Here is an 18,374-nt window from a genome sequence, read left to right as displayed (position 1 = left end):
TGAGAAGAGATCCTGGCCCTCCTCTGTGTGACCCCCTTTTAAGTCTTTGAAGAGTGCTCTCATGTCTCCCCTCAATCTTCTCTTCACCAGGCTAAACAGGCCCAGTTCTTTCAGTCTCCCTTCATAGGGCTTTGTTTCCAGACCCCTGACCATCCTCGTTGCCCTCCTCTGAGCACGCTCCAGCATGTCTGCGTCCTTCTTGAATTGTGGAGCCTAGAACTGGACGAATTGAATTGTGGAGCCTTCTTGAATTGTGGAGCCCATGATGAGGAGCTCCCTGGCTCTCCTTGCTCCCTGGCTCTCCGCTTCTCCAGCAAGGAAGTGGGAGCCGTGATGAGGAAGAAGATGAGGAGCAAGGTGACAATGGTGGTGAGAAGGTAGAGTCCTTGAGGGAGGGGGAGCATTAAGGGGGACTTGCCCAAAGGCGCTTCTAAACCAGCAGCCGGCACTGCTGGTACAAATAGTTCAGGATAAGACGTTGGCTTTTAGAATTCTGAGAGAGAGAGAGAGAGAGAGAGAAGGAGGGGCATTGCTTCTTTGCTTCAGGATACATTACAGAGGGAAGAAGTCACACGGCAGTTAAATGGCTGAGCTACGGATCACCAAGTCCCTGTTCAAACCTCGATTCGGCCACACATTTCCTAGGAGGCCTCAAGGAACCCACCCCTGGCCTCAGCCATATCTGCAGTATGGGGATAATGTTGGCCTCCCATACAAGGTTGTTGTAAGGATTACAGCAATGTGCTTGAAAGGCTCTGAAAGGGCTTTATCAATGCAAGGTCTCGCTGTTCATTATTAATTGGTCCTAATACAGGTGTGGTGTTGTGTTCCCTTCTGCAGTGCCCACTACCAGCCGGAAGATGGCACTGTGCTTTACTTTTAGCCAGACGCGACCTTATAGGTGCTTCTCTTCTCATCTCTTCTCTCTTTACAAAGATGCAGAATGTGGGGATCTACTTTCTTGCCCCTACCATAAAACCACAGAGTTGGAAGGGATCTAGAAAGTCATCTAAACTTGTTCAATGCAGCCGCTGCAACCAGTTTATCTCAGACAGATGGCCATCCAAGCCTCTTCCAGTGAAGCAGAGGCTGCCACCTCTTGAGTCAGTCTGTTCCACTCTTGAACAGCTCTTGCAATTAAGTCATTCCTCCTAATGTTTCTCCAAAATCTGCTAGCAGTGCCTTTCCCACCCATTGGTTCTAATCCTGCCCCCTCTAGAACAACAGGGAACAATCCTCAGGGCCGGTGCCAAACTATTTTGCACCCTAGGCAAGGTGAGCTACTTTCATCCCCACCCCCCAAAATGCCAACTTTGATTTTTAAGAACATATGTTTCCTGGAAAAAATAAGAAGCACAAAACTTGAAACTGCTAAATTTATTTTAAAGTGCAAGAAATATGTCATGCCAATTATAGCAAACAAATTGGAAAGGAACATCTAAGGGTCTAAAATGCATCATTTATTTATTTATTTATTTATTACATTTTTATACCGCCCAATAGCCAAAGCTCTCTGGGCGGTTCACAAAAATTAAAACCATCATAAAACAACCAACAGGTTAAAAGCACAAATACAAAATACAATATAAAAAGCACAACCAGGATAAAACCACGCAGCAAAATTGATATAAGATTAAAATACAGCGTTAAAACAGTAAGATTGAAATTTAAGTTAAAATTAAGTCTTAAAATACTGAGAGAATAAAAAGGTCTTCAGCTGGCGACGAAAGGAGTACAGTGTAGGCGCCAGGCGGACCTCTCTGGGGAGCTCATTCCACAACCGGGGTGCCACAGCAGAGAAGGCCCTCCTCCTAGTAGCCACCTGCCTCACTTCCTTTGGCAGGGGCTCACGGAGAAGGGCTCCTGTAGATGATCTTAAGGTCCGGGCAGGTACATATGGTACAATTAATAGGAATATCATCTCCAAACCATCCCCCACAACTCACACACGCGTGCACACACACACTCAGCATCACTCACTCCAAACAAACACATGTGTGAACACATGCATTCACTCAAAGACCCCATGTACCCCATTCACCCATACATTCTCTCTCTCTCTCTCTCTCTCTCTCTCTCTCTCTCTCTCTCTCTCTCTCTTCTGGGCACGTTCCGGAAGTCCGAACGTGGGGCCGCCCCACCCCCACCCCAGCGTCCCTGGTTTCGCTTTGGCTGGGCGGGCGTGGGGCGCCATCTCACCCACCCAGACCCAGCTGAATCCTCGGGCTGGGCCGGCTCACAGCCAACACATCTGAGTGCTGTGCTGTGCCCGGCGCCCCTCTTAGCTTGGCGCTCTAGGCGGCCGCCTGAGTGGCCTCTATGGTAGCACCAGCCCTGACAATCCTGAACATAAGAACATCAGAAGAGCCGTGCTGGAACAGACCATGGGTTGGTCTAGTCCAGCGTTCTGTTCACACAGTGACCAAGAAGCTGCCCCTGGGACACGAATGCAACAGCACCCTCCTGCCTGGCTCACCTTCCGCATTATGGCCCTTCTCCAACGCTGCAGATAAAGAATTCGATCTCGCGCAACGAGCGCCCTGCTGTTTTGCGTCCTCCTCTGCCAGAAGCCTCGAGCGCAGCATTCGAGAAGATTTCATTTTATAGAGGACGTTTTCATTAGCTTAATGAGATTGCCGTCGATGAGGGTTGAGCCGGAGAAACGACGGTTGTGATTTAGAGCTCAGCTTCAAGTCCCACTCCTGAAAGAGGAGCAGCCCCACTTGGGCTGTTCGTTTATTGGGGTTAGGGCTGCTACCGATGAAACCCTCCAAAAAGAGGAAATGCATTCCCCAAAAAGTGGACAAAAAGAGGACAGCAATTTGCATAAAACGGGCAGAGGCTAATTTCTTTGTCCAAATGCAGATTTAGAAACGATATAATTTAAATGGAAATATTTTACCCTGTGAGGTAGGTTGGGCTGAGAGGCTGTGGCTTCCTAACCAGTTGCCTAGGGAAGTTGTGGGCTCTCCCACGCTAGAGGCCTTCAAGAAGCAGCTGGACGCCCATCTGTCGGGGATGCTTTAGGGTGGATTCCTGCATTGAGCAGGGGGTTGGACTCGATGGCCTTGTAGGTCCCTTCCAACTCTACTATTCTATGATTCTTGCTGCTCCATTCACACACCAATTCCTGCCTATATCTACCCCCTGGAGTTGCTCCTCCTCTTCATTTCTGGCTGGACATCAGGAAAAAGTTCCAGACTGTTAGTGCGGTACAACAATGGAACCAGTTACCTAGGGAGGTTGTGGGCTCTCCCACACTAGAGGCCTTCAAGAGGCAGCTGGACAGCCATATGTCAGGGATGCTTTAAGGTGGATTCCTGCATTGAGCAGGGGGTTGGACTCGATGGCCTTATAGGCCCCTTCCAACTCTGATTCTATGAGGGGATAGCAATTCAGCAATGGAAACAATTACCTAGCAGGGCATGTGGGTCTCCCTCTCTGGACAACTATCTTTTCCGTGGGGCGGTACTGTGGCTCCGGATTTCTTGCCGGGGGTTCAATCAGATGACCTGCAAGACCCCTCTTCCAACTCTTACAGTTCTATGAATCAGCCGAGGGTGGGTGGAAGCATTTCCAAGGATGTTTATCAATGCTTGTGGAATTCAAGTCGGATGTCCTAGCATTAAAAGCATCCTAAGAATGTTGTAAGTGAGAGCTTATATTTGTGTGTTCCAAAGGCAAAACGAAAGCCTCAGTTATTCCAGACCAAGGGGGTTCCTGTAGTCTGGTATTTGAACCCAGCTAAGTTGATTGAGGGAAGCAATCAAGGTTAGCTAGTAATGACAATTGGCCTGTTCAGACAACAGCCATGGTTAGGCCACTAACTTTTTTGCAGCAAATTGTTAGTGTTTAAACTGTGGTAATGTAGCCACTGTGGTTAGGAATGGGTTCACATGACACTCTGCACCCTATTCAGCTTGTAGATCACATGCTGAATATGAGCCAACAGTGCGATATGGCTGCAAGAAAGGCCAATGCTATTTTCGGCTGCATTAATAGAAGTAGAGCTTCCGAATCGCGTGAGGTTCTGGTTCCTCTCTATTCGGCCCTGGTTAGGCCTCATCTAGAGTATTGCGTCCAGGTCTGGGCTCCACAATTCAAGAAGGACACAGACAAGCTGGAGCGTGTTCAGAGGAGGGTGAACTGGGGTCTGAAAACAAAGCGCTATGAAGAGAGACTGAAAGAACTGGGAATGTTTAGCTTGGAGAAGAGAAGATTGAGGGGAGACATGATAGTACTTTTCAAAGGTTGTCACACAGAGGAGGGCCAGGATCTCTTCTCAATCCTTCCAGAGTGCAGGACACGGAATAACGGGCTCAAGTGACAGGAAGCCAGATTCCAGCTGGATATCAGGAAAAACTTCCTGACTGCTAGAGCAGGACGACAATGGAACCAGTGACCTAGGGAGGTTGTGGGCTCTCCCACACTAGAGGCCTTCAAGAGGCAGCTGGACAAGCATCTGTCAGGGATGCTTTAGGGTGGATTCCTGCCTTGAGCAGGGGGTTGGACTCGATGGCTTTAGAGGCCCCTTCCAACTCTACTATTCTATGATTCTATGATTCAGTAAACGTTACTGACCTAGGTGTTGGGATGGCAAGGTGTCTGACTGTGCCGAATATTTGAAGCAGTGGAAGTTGCTGGCTCCGATTTTGGTAAGGTTGTGAATCCACTCATGGTTAGAACCAGCCAGAACTGCGAAGGAGCTATCCACGGTGCTGAACTTAATCACCAAAATAAGTCAAGCACTTGGCATCGCACCCTTGGCATTCTGTCTGGCTCTGACTGACACCTCGAATGGGTTCACAGAATGTAAGGTCTCGCTAGTCCTTAACAATGTCCCTGCGAGGTGGGACGACATTATTCTCCCCATGTTTGCAACTTGGTGCTAAGGCTAAGAGCTATTGGCTTTGGGCAAGATTTTGATTCAAGACTAACTGGTTCACACCTCATTGCAAGATCCCTGCACTGTAGATGCCTCTGAGTAGAACTCCAGAGGCCTGCCCTTCTTATTTGTGTGTAGACACGATGGTCATGCTTACTTCTGAGTAGGCATGCAGGGACTTGCCCTGTGTGCTTCTGAATAGATGTGATGTGCATTCTCACTTCTGAGTAGACCTCCAGAGGCCTATCCTGCTTAATTGTGAGTAGACACAATGGTCATGCTTACTTCTGAGTAGGCATGCAGAGACTTGCCTTGCTTACTTCTGAGTAGACATGATGCTCATTCACATTCCTGAGTAGATCTCCAGAGGCCTATCCTGCTTACTTGTGAGTAGACATGCAGAGACTTGCCCTGCTTGCTTCTGAGTAGATCTGCTGCTCATGCACACTTCTGAATAGAGTTAGAGAGGCTTGTCCTGTGTATTAATTTAATTTAAATTTAAAACATTTCTTAGCCACTTTTCAGGGCAGAAGCCCTCCCAAAGCGGCTTACAACAATACATAAAGCAGTATAAACATTAAAAGCAATAAGCAATAGCAATTAAAAGCAATAAAAGCATAGACAATAAACATCAAAAGCAAAAGAAGTACTTGTGAGTAGACTTGATGCTCATGCACACTTCTGAGTAGAAGCTTGTCCTGCGTACTTGTGAGTAGATAGGTTGATCATGCTTACTTCTGAGTAGATATGTTTCTTGCTATAAATAACAATGGAATTTGGGTTGGGGTTTAGATTTCTCAACCCCACTGACTTCTGCCTTTGCCCCCTGCCAATCGCTGGAATGCCCCCCCCCTCCACAAGAGTTTCTCCAAAATGGAATTCAATCCTCAGGGCAAAAAGTATTCACCACCCCTGTTCTATTTGCTTTATTTATTATATCCCCCTTCCTCTAGGCATCTAAGAGCAGTATGTATGGTTCTCTCCACCCTTTTATCATCACAAGTGGTAGGTTAAGCAGAGCAAGAGACAGTGACTAGCCCAATACCACCGGCAAGCCCCTCGAATCAGCAAGGACTTGAATCCAGGTCTTCCCATTCTTAGTCCAGCACTCTAACCACTATACTAGGCTGCCTAAATAGGCCTTGTCTTAGGCAGCTGTTTTGCATTGAAATCTCTTCTTTACTGTTTTAAGTAATCCAATTACTCAAACAATATTATTATTCAACAACAAAGCTGTCTGTACAATGCCGTTGTAAAAGTGGAGCCAGAAGGAGGCCCAGAAGGCTGTCTGTCCCTGCTGTCCTTCTAATGGCTGCTTATTCATTCTGTTATTTCCAAGAACTGGCTCCATCAGGCAGCCCTGGCTCACTTTACCAAATAGGAGCCCAGAGAACGGGAGGGAAGGAAGGTCCTCTTTGCAGGCAGTTTGTTTTCCCTCCCCTGCAAAGCTTAGTCTTCAGCATCTGATAAAGAGATTGGGTTCTGTCGCTCTGGAATCTCAGCTATGCATCTCTCCACTCTGTGGCCCTTCCTTACTCATTTGAGGATGGAGTGGCTTTAAACATAATCTCCACTGTCCCGAGTCAGTAGGGAGGCTACCTGTTTTCTGTTCCCCATTCCTGGTAAATCGGTCAGGCGCCAGGGGTCGGCGTGATTGGGCCCCTGCCAACGCCCACAGCATAGCAGGGGGCCGGCTACTGACTCCCTAGCCTTCTCATCTTTGCTGTCGCTGCCTCTTCAGAGAATAGCAGAGTTGGAAGGGGCCTAAAAGGCCATCGAGTCCAACCCTCTGCTCAATGCAGGAATCTACCCTACAGCATACTTGACAGATGGTTGTCCAGCTGCTGGCCAGCCTCTGCTTTTAAGACCTGACTCCTCTAGGTCAGGGGTGGGCAGAAGGTAAATCTCCATGTATTTTGGACTTTGGATCTCCAGACGTTTTGGCCCCATCTAACTCTGAGATTCGAAGTCCAACAGCTGGAAGTTGGATTTCCACACATCTGGAAGACAACAGGTTGGAGAAGGCTTCCCTAGATATAGAACTGTAGAGCTGGTGGGGGCCTTGTGGGGCCATCTAAGAGTCTTTCCCTCCCTGGGTGGGTCTTGAACCCTTGTCCCAGGAGGCAGTGGGAGCTGTCTGGGTGCTGCATGCAATACAAGCGACTCCCCTGCTTACATCACTGAAAGATCTATTTGGCTTTTGGCTCCAGTGCTTGACCTGCAGGGGGAAAAATGCTACGGGCCAGGATTAAAGTCCATCCTGGTGCTTGTAGCTAACATTACAGCAAATATTTACTGAGAAACGTTTACCAGATGGAGGTTGTGTATTTTATATTGGAATACCAGCGATACAGGGACCTGCTGAATGTTTTTGAGTTACTTTATGAGGATTTATCAACTCCCATACTCTCTGACCATTGGCCATGTTGGCTGGGCCTTACGAGAGTTGAGGCCCAAAATACCTGGAGGGCACCAGGTGGCCTGCCCCTGTCTTATCGCTTGCTCCTCTTCAAACGGAGAGGGATGGAGTGGCAGAGAGGGAGAGAGAGAGAGGGCTTGGCAGAAGCATCGTTAGACATACAGTTGACTTGCTGTTTTCGGAGAACCTGGCACAGATTTAGTGGTTGGGCTACCTGCTTAAAGAATCTATTTGTCTGCAGTATTCTTTGCTGGGATACAAAACAAATACGACAAAAACACCATCATAGAATAGTAGAGTTGGAAGGGGCCTATAAGGTCATCGAGTCCAACCCCCGACTCAATGCAGGAATCCACCCTAAAGCATCCCTGACAGATGGTTGTCCAGCTGCCTCTTGAAGGCCTCTAGTGTGGGAGAGCCCACCACCTCCCTAGGTCACTGGTTCCATTGTCGTACTGCTCTAACCGTCAGGAAGTTTTTCCTGATGTCCAACCGGAATCTGGCTTCTTTAACTTGAGCCTGTTATTCCGTGTCCTGCACTCTGGGAGGATCGAGAAGAGATCCTGGCCCTCCTCTGTGTGACAACCAGTGTTCATTTTCTCCCTCTCTTTCTCTGACCCTGTTCAGATGACAGGCTAAGCCATGGTTAAGCTGCTAGTCCCTTTGCAACAAACGGTTAGTGAGCGTGTTTAAACCGTGGTTATGTAGCCACCATGGTTAGAAATGGTTCACACAACACACTAAACCATACCGTTTAGCTCAAAATGCTTAACCACAGTGGCTTAGCGTGTCATCTGAAGAAGGTCTATTTCTCTTTCTTCTTTCTCTTGGAGTGGATGACCAGGGAACAGCTTTCGTTATAGAATAGGAAGAGCATAGAGGAGAGGTCATGGTTCATAAGAACATGTCTCTTCTTATGTCTTTATGTTCTTACTTGCTGTCAGTGAAGCATAAGTAGGTGCCACTATTTTTAAATTTTTCACAGTGCTACTCTGCAGGGCATTGTGGGTAACTAGAATGCTACACTCTGAGGCATTGTGGGCAATTAGAATGCCACTCTGCAGGGCATTGTGGGTAATCAGGACGCTACTCCCTGGGGCGGTGTGTAATTAGAATGCTACTCTCTGGGGCATTGTGGGTAATTAAAATGGCAGGCGGCTTGCATCCCCAGGCTGCCTGTCTGGTGTCAGCAGTGGGTCCTGCCGGATTGCTGGGGCCCTGGTGATTGTGCAAGAATGACAGATGTTGGCATCAGCCCTGAACTTTTGGTCACCTGCCACCTCCACCACTATTTTATGCTTTCTGCATGCTTTGCAAATTATGCTAGCAGGCCCGTAAAAAACTCCCCCTCTCCCAATGAAGTTAATATAGAAAGTGAGCAGGAGACGTTCCAAGTTAGGAGGTGGTGATGAGGATTGGTGGGTTTAAATAAATAAATAAATAAATTTAAACAGCCATACAGTTAGGGTAATGTGCTGAGGTGTGCAGGTCTTCTAAGAGCTGGTAATGAAATCAGGAGATGGTCAATAGCTGGGAAGAGATGAAGGCTTTGGAACAGGCCTGGCCTTGGTTCCCTTTCCATGGAGTGTGCACACAAGGCAGATTCCAAAATGGAAGCTCTCAGACTCTCTAACACGGCGGTGAGCCAACTTCAGGCCTGTGGGATCTACTGTGTTTATTTACTAGAACCCTGAGATCCACCAAGCTAGGGTGACCATATGAAAAGGAGGACAGGGCTTTTGTGTCTTTAATGGCTGTATTGAAAAGGGAATTTCAGCAGGAGTCATTTGTATGCATGCAGCACCTGGTGAAATCCCCCCTTCATCACAGCAGTTAAAGCTGCAGGAGCCCTGCCCTTTTGATGTGCATGTCAATTGCAAAGGGGATCATAGAAGTAGTGGTGGAGGAGAAATTGTGGTTATGCAAAGAGCAGAAAAGTAGATTGCACTGTTTTATTGACCAGGTGGGAGCTAACAGCCAAGCTCCTGGTGTTAAAGCTGTAGGAGCCCTGCCTAGTGTGACCAGATATAAAAAAAGGCAGGGCTACTGAAGCTTTAACTGTTGTGATGAAGAGGGAATTTCACCAGGTGCTGCGTGCATACAAACAACACCTGATGAAATTCTCTTTTCAATACAACTGTTAAAGATACATCAGCCCTGTCCTCCTTTCCATGCGGTCACCTTACACCAAGCGGAGCCTGGTACAAAAGATATACACTTGGGATTAAAAGATTAAAGAATTCCGAGCCTCTGCACGCAACTGTTAAAGTCATAGGAGCTATGTAAGAAAGGAAAAGTTGGCAACTGTACACGTTAGTGCTGTTTTATGGACGGGGTGCAATTCCTTCCTTCTGTGCAGGACTTAAAAGGAAATTGATATATGTTTTAATCGAAAGAAAAATCTTCCCTGGTAGTTTTAGTGCGTGTCCCCCCCTTCTTGCCCATGCTAATGGGAATGGCAACACAGTTACATTAAGTATTTGGCAAAACCTCAAGAATTTCCACCACCACCCTTTTCAAATTCTCTATCTTCTCCTTGACAGTTTGCACCCATTAATCCTGTTTTTATGGATTTAAAAGAACTGCAGAATTGCAGGTTGGAAATTTCTCTGTTTCCCCCATGGAGGAGGGGAGGGGGAGGGGGACACGGTGGGGAGGGAGGACAGGAAGGGAGAGGGGGCATCTGTGCACATTCCAGGCCTTGCACCCTTGTAAGCAGACGCTGCTCTGCCCTATGGCTCCTGTGCCATATACATATATGTGTGTGTGTGTGTGCCTTGAATCTTAATACTATGTCTTTTTTACTGGAAACCTCTTTCCAAGAATCCTTAATGCCTTTTCAGTTCAAAGAGGAGGACGCAAATACAATTGAGTTTTATTTCTCTCCCATCTTCCTCCCCTACTCCTGCTTCGAGGCGTCTGCCAGAGTGTCTTCAAACATGGGCCCAAGGAGCTTAAATGATGCGTGTGCTAAGCGGGTGTTCACATTTTGGACGCCCCATGGGGACAGGGGGGAGTGGGGATGAGAGGCAGGGTGTGTGTTTTTAAAAACTGTCTTGGTGGATCAGAACAACAACAACGTTATGGTCTCTCTTTTCTCGCCTGTAGTGTTTTTTCTAGATGAACATGACGGGGTTTGCTAGGTCCTGCTGTCTTTTACTGATTCAGGAATTTCCTGACAATAGAGCGTGTTTTACGTAGGACTGCTTTCTGGATGTTGGTGTGGATGTATTTGGGTAGGCCCAGTTTCTGAAGGGTTTTCTGTATAGTGTTTTGATGTGGTGCCAGTGACTGATGTGACGAACAGAATAATTATGACCTTTTCCTTTTGCCATAGTTCTTTAACTTCCATAGTCAGTGGTGCATATTTTTCTTTCTTCTATAGCCAGTGGTGTCATCTCCTCCTCCTCCTCCTCCTCCTCCTCCTCCTCCTCCTCCTCCTCCTCCTCCTCCTCTTCTTCTTCTTCTTCTTCTTCTTCTTCTTCTTCTTCTTCTGGGACCTACCACAACATGTTGCAATGCGGAGTGTTCCAAACTAGGGTGGTCATTTACATTTCGCTGAAAAAGAGGAAATGCATAGCCAAAAAAAAGGACAGCCAATTTGCATAACATTTGCACATGTGGTCTTATACGTATGCCATTCAGAAATAATAACCATGATTTAAGCGAGAATACAAGGCATCACACCACAGTGGAAAGGACTGATCAGGACCAGCCCACGCCAGAGCCGTCGCCACCCCTGCTCCCCCGTCACCTCCAGAACATCACCATCTGTCTTGCCCTCGGTCGGCCCCTCTTCCTTTTGCCTTCCACTTTCCCCAGCATCAGCCTCTTCTCCAGGGTATCCTGTCTTCTCATTATGTGGCCAAAGTACTTCAGTTTTGCCTTTAATAACATTCCCTCAAGTGAGCAGTCTGGCTTTATTTCCTGGAGTATGGACTGGTTTGATCTTCTTGCAGTCCAAGGCACTCTCAGCATTTTCCTCCAACATACACCTGCCTTCCCACCCACCCCCAGGATCATCCCTGTGCATCCAAACGCCACACAGGGGATCCCGAGAGCAGGCAGGGGTGACCCCTCCATTTTCTTGGGTTAACCCTTAGGTGTAGAAAAGGCCCCAGAATGAACTAGCCCAATCTTTAGCTGCACATCTCTGAAACAAGAACTGTGGGGCAGTTTCGGGAATTGGTCTTTTAAAAAAGAAAATGACAGGAGCTTATCCTTACACCAGAAGAATTCTTACAGGAGCCACACCCAGCATTCTATCCTGCCGTCTTTTAAATTCTTTATATTTTATGTTGGAGAGATTGTGGCTGTATTCCTTCTCCCCTCCTCCTTGGTTATCCCAGTCTGTCTTCTCCCACTGCTTTCAAATGCCTCTTAAAAAATTCTACACAAGGAATTACGGAAATCCATTTCCTACGATGCGGCAGAGAAAGAGAGATATTTTTATTTCTCTGTTATTAGCCCATGACAAGGTAAGTAACCTAGAGAAGACGGATCGCTCGATAAAGCTTTTTTTACTTTTGCAATTAATCCAGGCATAATAGTCATAAATCCACCAGGAGCAGTAATTAAATACAACCGGTCCCTAGAATCCCTCGGCCGCTGACATGTCAGGGGTAATGTACAGAAACATTCTTCTCCGAAAAGCGGCTGAAGGAAATGTCAATTGTGACAGGATTTCCAAGGGGGAAAAATGGATGTCAAAGGCTTGGGGTCCCAGGTCCCTCCCGCTCCGCTCTACAAAGAAGAAATCCTCCCCCTGTCCTGTTAGGATGCCTTCACTCTCAAAAATGGCACCTGAGCACCAGTAATACAATTAACCCCAGTGCACTTTTTAAAATGGGATTTGATAATGCAGGACCTTTCTTGCTCTGTTCCCTTGGCCTTTTCAGAATTAAAGAAGCGCTCCGGCTTCTCCAGGGTTTGAAAGGTTTGCTGGGAAGGGTGGAAGGGACACGCCACCATAGCAAGCGCGTTTTTCCGAACTCACATTGGCCACGGTAACGCAAATGTGAATGTGTGTGTGTGTGTGTGTGTGTGTGTGTGTGATAGCATTTGTAATGGAAAATCATCTGGCAAAAGGCTGGCTTGTTTAGCCCTTCCGGCTTATTCTCTCTCTTCAATGACATTCAATGCATAATTAACTTATAGAATTCACTACTGTACGATAAGAAGACCAGAAGAGCCCTGCTGGATCAGACTGAGTGTCTGTCTAGTCCAGGGTGTTATTTCCAAGAGTGGAAATGTTGACCTATTGAGTGGCAGCAGTGAAAAAAGTGAATCCTATGCGATGGTGCTATATAAATAATAATAATAATAATAATAATAATAATAATAATAATAATAAGGCATTGGGAAAGAGATCCCAAATGAAACTACCTGCTGGCTCACAGGAGCTGGTTTACAATTTAAAATAATGGCTTATAACAGCCTTGTATTTAACCACTCACTTGGTCACCAGAGGTGATCAGGACTTCCATTGTAGGCGAGTGAACCATCTCTCCTCCACTGACCTGATTATTTTCCAAGCTAGCTGAAGAGGAGTGAAAGCTGAAGCTGGCAGATAAAGGGATGGATTGCTCCATCTCTCCTCCATCAGTGCGCTTATAGAAGGCCTTTTCTTTTATTAGTTTGCTAAGACGCTAGTAGACTTTGTTTCAAATAATCTAACCCGGTACAAAGCGGCTTGCTATTTTCTTCTTCAAGGAATGCTGTCTTCAGCCCAGTCATATCTTTAGGGCAGAGACTGTGTTTCTTTAGGGCGGTCTAATACCGTGGGCCTCAGTTGATCCACAGCACAATGGCCCCAGCCCTGCTGAAATCGCAGCCATTACATACTCTGCGTGTGACTTTGGCCCCCATGAGCAATGCCGCCATCATCACACTCACTTCCTGTAGCTGTTGTATGCTCCATCAACGTTATATAAGCCAGCATTGTTTATACTGGCAAGCAGGAATGTCTGCCGGGATAACGGGCATATCTTAGAAGGTCTGGAGGAAGTGGACTTTGAGTCAGCCCTGAGCAAACGAGCAACCATGATGTCAGGGACAGATGTTAAGATTTGGGAGCTGAGACACTAAACCCACATCCTGAAGCCTCCACAGTACCCATCACAGCTTTGTACAGTGGGCCTGTGTCCTCTTTTACAGACCTTTATTTGAAGAGTTACTAGAGTTTCATCCTCTGTTTGAAGGACTCCTGTTCAATTCCCATTTAAAGATTAAAAAACCCATAGGAACTGTTGTCCGTACACAGTTAGTACCTGGGCAGCAGGGTGAACAGACAGACACGCAGATTTCCTGGTTACAGTGCCCTGCCCTCTTTTAAATCTGGTCACTCTAGTATAGCTCCTGCAGCTTTAACTGTTGTGATGAAGAGGGAATTTCCCCAGGTTCCCCATATATACAAATGACACCTTCTGAAATTCCCTTTTCTATGCAACTGTTAAAGATACAGGAGCCCTGTCCTCCTTTTCATAGGGTCACCCTAGAATTAACTTTAAAAGTCATTTGTTTTAAGTATGAGACATGAAAGGGGATAGCCAGGAGGAGGACGCTTCATAATTTTAAAACTTGGGGCATCTCTAGGGTGACCCTATGAAAAGGAGGACAGGGCTCCTGTATCTTTAACAGTTGTATAGAAAAGGGAATTTCAGCAGGTGTCATTTGTATATATGGAGAACCTGGTTAAATTCCCTCTTCATCACACCAGTTAAAGCTCCCCTCTTTTAAATCTGGTCACTCTAGTATAGCTCCTGCAGCTTTAACTGTTGTGATGAAGAGGGAATTTCACCAGGTTCCCCATATATACAAATGACAACTGCTGAAATTCCCTTTTCTACGCAACTGTTAAAGATACAGGAGCCCTGTCCTCCTTTTTATAGGGTCACCCTAGTCAACAACGCTGGGCCTGATTCGGTATAGAGAAGTTTCCTTTGTCCAAAGAGGAAGGGATTTTTGCCGGAACTCTAGATCGCAACTTCTGGGTAACGCTGGCTCCAGGGATATTTTTGTAGGGTGGAGGGGGAAGACTTGTCCTCAGTAAACGCCCGTTCTGCACGGCTTCACCTCTTCATTTCCATGGCTGTTCACTTGCCTTCTCCCTCTGTCCCCATTTTATACCACTTCCCAGAGGAAGCGCGTAAAGCAAGGTTCTCTATTCTCTCGCTCTTTTCACTGTGTCACTTCGGGAGAGCAGGTAAGCAGCGACAGCAAGGAAGACCAGCAGCAGCGAGGCCAAGAGGAACTTGGCATTAGCAGTGGGCCCTCTGCAGGGGTGTGGGTCTCAGCAGAGGCCCAATGATGCCTACCCATGACGCTGGCCCTGAGAATGGGGTTGGGCTGCTGGTGCTCTTAGCAGAAGTCTGCCGTTCTCTCTCTCTCAGCTGCAAGCTGACCCAGAAAAAAAGGGCTGTTTTACCAACCTTTGCTTTCCCAAGTGGCAAAAAAAAATCTCCACTTTCCCCCATCCCCCGGGACATTATTGCGCTTACTGCAATCTCATTAATAGATTTACTTATTTGAAAATCATTATCCAGGCAGACAGGCCTGGCTAAGAAACGGTCTCCCAGGGGCGACTCCTTAGGGAAAGCTGCTGGATTCCAACATCAAGAGATTTCTCCCAACGGTACTCACAAAAGCCATTTGACTATGCCGGAAATCACCAACAGGGATTAATTTTTAAGAGGAGAGAGGGAGAGAGAAAAGGAAAAGTGGGAGAAGAATTCAACACGTTCAAACATATTGCAAAGCTTTCATCAAAGACGTGAGGCTCCAGATTTGTTAAGAACAACCGAAAGAACTCCTCAGCTAGGTGGGAGAGCCGTTTTCGGGTTTTGGTTTTTTTTTTGGTTTTGTTCTGCATTGTTGAGTAAGATTAAATGGTTTTTACAAAGGGATTAAGGCAGCATGCTTCAACATGGCGCCCTCCAAATGTGTTGGACTTCAACACCCATCATGCTGGAAGGGGTGATGGGATTTGTTGCCCAACCTGTCTGAAGGCTAGGTTAGGCAAATTCATGGAAGACGGGAGGTCAATCTGTAGCTGTTGGCTGTGACAGTTACATAGAATCCCTGCGAATATGGCTTTTGCCTTTGTGTCCTGCTTGTGGGCTTCTGAGAGTAGTGTAGGTGCCAGGAGAACCTCCTTAAGGAGCTCATTCCACAGCCGGGGTGCCACAGCAGAGAAGGCCCTGCTCCTGGTAGCCACCTGCCTCACTTCCTTTGGCAGGGGCTCATGGAGAAGGACCCCCTGAGGATGATCTTACGGTCTGGGCAGGCACATATGGGAGGAGGCGTTCCTTCAGATAGCCTGGCCCCAAGCCTTTTAGGGCTTTGTATGTTAGTACCAGCACTTTGAATCGGGCCCGGACCTGGACTGGCAGCCAGTGAAGTTGTAAAAGGACTGGCGTAACGTGATCTCGCCGGCCAGTCTCTATTAGTAAACGGGCTGCCCTGTTTTGTACCAGCTGAAGTTTCCTTCACCTGGCGTCTAAAAGCATATAATGTAGGTGCCAAGCGAACCTCCTTAGGGAGCTCATTCCACAGCCGGGGTGCCACAGCAGAGAAGGCCCTGCTCCTGGTAGCCACCTGCCTCACTTCCTTTGGCAGGGGCTCGCGGAGAAGGACCCCTGAGGATGACCTTAGGGTTGGGGCAGGTACATACGGGAGGAGGCGTTCCTTCAGATAGCCTGGCTATCTGGTGAAATTCCCCCTTCATCACCACAGTTAAAGCTGCAGGAGCTATACGAGAGTGACCAGATACTAAAGAGGACAGGGCTCCTGTAGCTTTAACATTTGTGATGAAGGGGGAATTTCCCCAGGTGCTGTACGCATACAAAGGACACCTGCTGAAATTCCCTTTTCTATACAACTGTTAAAGATATAGAAGCCCTGTCCGCCTTTTCATATGGTCACCCTACTGTTGCTGCCTCCATGCTCAGGGAGTTTGCTCCTCCGTTTTGCCTCTCACACAGTGCCAGGACACAGAGCCCACACAGACATCTCTCAGTGATCTGAAATATTTTAAGCTGTGTGACTGGCATAACAGCCACGAGGTAAGGAGCCACAACCTTTTGTGTCTCCAGAGAGACGGCGCTGATGAAGAATCGCGAGTGCTCGTTTTTCCTTCGGGCACACAACAAGTCCTTTCTTCAGGCATGGAAAGAATAATGATTAAAATGCGGTTATTTTCGCAAGACTTCGCCACTGGGGAAATGTGATGCTCTCATAATGTCATTGGTTCATTCTGGGTGGTAGCTGAGAACAGAGCCAGCACTGTTGGCATGTCTGGGAAATTGCCAGGGTCTCCATTCCTTGGCAGGGCCCGCTGGTGGTGGCCCCTCAGGTCCCCTTGTCTTTTGACCAGGCAATCCAGATGGTGCTGGGCAGCTGGATCTAGCCACCCTATAAGCCGTCACAATTTGACATAGTTAGAAAAATAAAATACCAGTAAAAATACGGTGGTACAGGCATTGGTAACCTCAAGATTGGATTACTGCAACGCGCTCTCTGTGGGGCTGCCCTTGAAGCTGCTCCGGAAGCTGGAGCTAGTGCAGAATGCTGCAGCTCGGCTGCTGTCTGGAGCTGCCCCTTTCCAGCATGTAACTCCTCTGCTGAGGGAACTGCACTGGCTGCCTATTCGCTACCGGGCCAGGTTGAAGGTTCTTGTACTTGTGTACAAAGCCCTAAACAACTTGGGACCAGGATACCTGAGAGAGCTCTGCCTTCTCCCTTACCAACCTGCCCGGTCACTGAGGTCATCCGAGGGCCTGCTCCTGGTGGTTCCACCTAGATCCATCCTCCGATTGGAATCCACCAGGGGAAGAGCCTTCAGCGTGGTGGCCCCCCTCCTGTGGAACTCCCTGCCTCTGGAGGTCAGGCAGGCTCCGACCTTGTACTCCTTTCGGCGCCTCCTGAAAACATCTTTATTCCAAGAAGCCTTTCTTTAACATGCAGCCTTGGATTTCTGTTTTTTGCTTCTTTATAAATTTTGTTTTAACTGTTTTATTCTGTTTGTATTTTCATTTTACCTTGTATGCCGCTCCGAAACTTTTCAATGGGGAGCGGTATATAAATATTCTAAATAAATAAATAAATAAATAATAATAATAATAATAATAATAATAATATGAGCTAAAGCAAATGAAATAAAAATATATAGTTTAAAATAAAGTAAAAACACTAAACAAAAATACAAGAATATAAAAATACAAAATCACATTCACATAAATTAAGAGCTCCCCAGTGGGGTACTAGAGCAGCACATATAACAAAGGCCAAAATCTCCAATTCCCTGTTAACGATATTTGTAAATGGTCTTGATGCCTAGATCTCAACTTACTTGCAGCGAAGGCAAATTTCGCAACCAGAGCAGTAATAATTGCCAGCCAGCAAGATATGGGACATGGAATAATGGGCTTAAGTGACAGGAAGCCAGATTCCGGCTGGACATCAGGAAAAACTTCCTGACTGTTAGAGCGGTACGACAATGGAATCAGTTACCTAGGGAGGTTGTGGGCTCTCCCACTCTAGAGGCCTTCAAGAGACAGCTGGACAACCCTCTGTCAGGGATGCTTTAGGGTGGATTCCTGCCTTGAGCAGGGGGTTGGACTCGATGGCCTTATAGTCCCCTTCCAACTCTACTCTTCTATGATTCTGTGATACAGATTTGCTCAAGGATGGCTAGATTAAACCACCCAGCCAATGCTGGCTCCAGGTTTTGGATTGCCCTTGGGCAAGGGTAGGCATAGTGGAGCTCTGGCTGAGGGTCCACACCACAGCAGGGGCCCACTGGAAGAGCCTCTTGAACTTGGTCCTCTTCACCACAGCTACTTGCTTGTTCACCTGCGTCGTGCTCTGGCCCAGTGGAAATAAGGAGGAGGAAGAAGGGATGTCATGGCCTCCTTGTTCCCTGGCTCTCTGCCTGTCAAGCAAGCAAGTGGGAACCATGATGAGAAAGAGGAGGAGGTAGGGTGACCCTATGAAAAGGAGGACAGGGCTCCTGTATCTCTAACAGTGGCATAGAAAAGGGAATTTCAGCAGGTGTCATTTGTATATATGGAG

This window comes from Elgaria multicarinata, chromosome 20 (genome assembly GCF_023053635.1).
Source record: "Elgaria multicarinata webbii isolate HBS135686 ecotype San Diego chromosome 20, rElgMul1.1.pri, whole genome shotgun sequence".
In the NCBI taxonomy this organism is placed as follows: Eukaryota; Metazoa; Chordata; class Lepidosauria; order Squamata; family Anguidae; genus Elgaria; species Elgaria multicarinata.
Note: the sequence above shows the minus strand (reverse complement) of the source record.